This window comes from Crocodylus porosus, unplaced genomic scaffold, assembly GCF_001723895.1.
Source record: "Crocodylus porosus isolate Cpor-Errol unplaced genomic scaffold, CroPor_comp1, whole genome shotgun sequence".
NCBI lineage: Eukaryota > Metazoa > Chordata > Crocodylia > Crocodylidae > Crocodylus > Crocodylus porosus.
Genome location: NW_017728916.1, coordinates 3,417,640 through 3,417,947, shown reverse-complemented (window position 1 = coordinate 3,417,947; position 308 = coordinate 3,417,640).

Genomic DNA, 308 nt, shown 5'->3' with positions numbered 1-308 from the left:
GATGAGTTTCCATTATCTGGTCCTGATCATGTTTCATAAATGTTAGGATCAGAAAGAACCTATTAGATCATGGAGTCTGACCCCCTGCCCTGGGCAGGAATTAATGCTGAGGTCAGATCCAATCTCCTTTTAAATACCTACAAGGAAGGGAACAGCACCACCTCCCTTGGAAGCCTATTCCATATTTTGGCAACCCTCACTGTAAAGAATTTTTTTCCTGATGTCCAATCTGAATTTGCTATCTTCCAGTTTTTGGCATTATTTCTAGTTACCCTGACAGGTGCCCTGGTAAACATTGTATCCCCAAC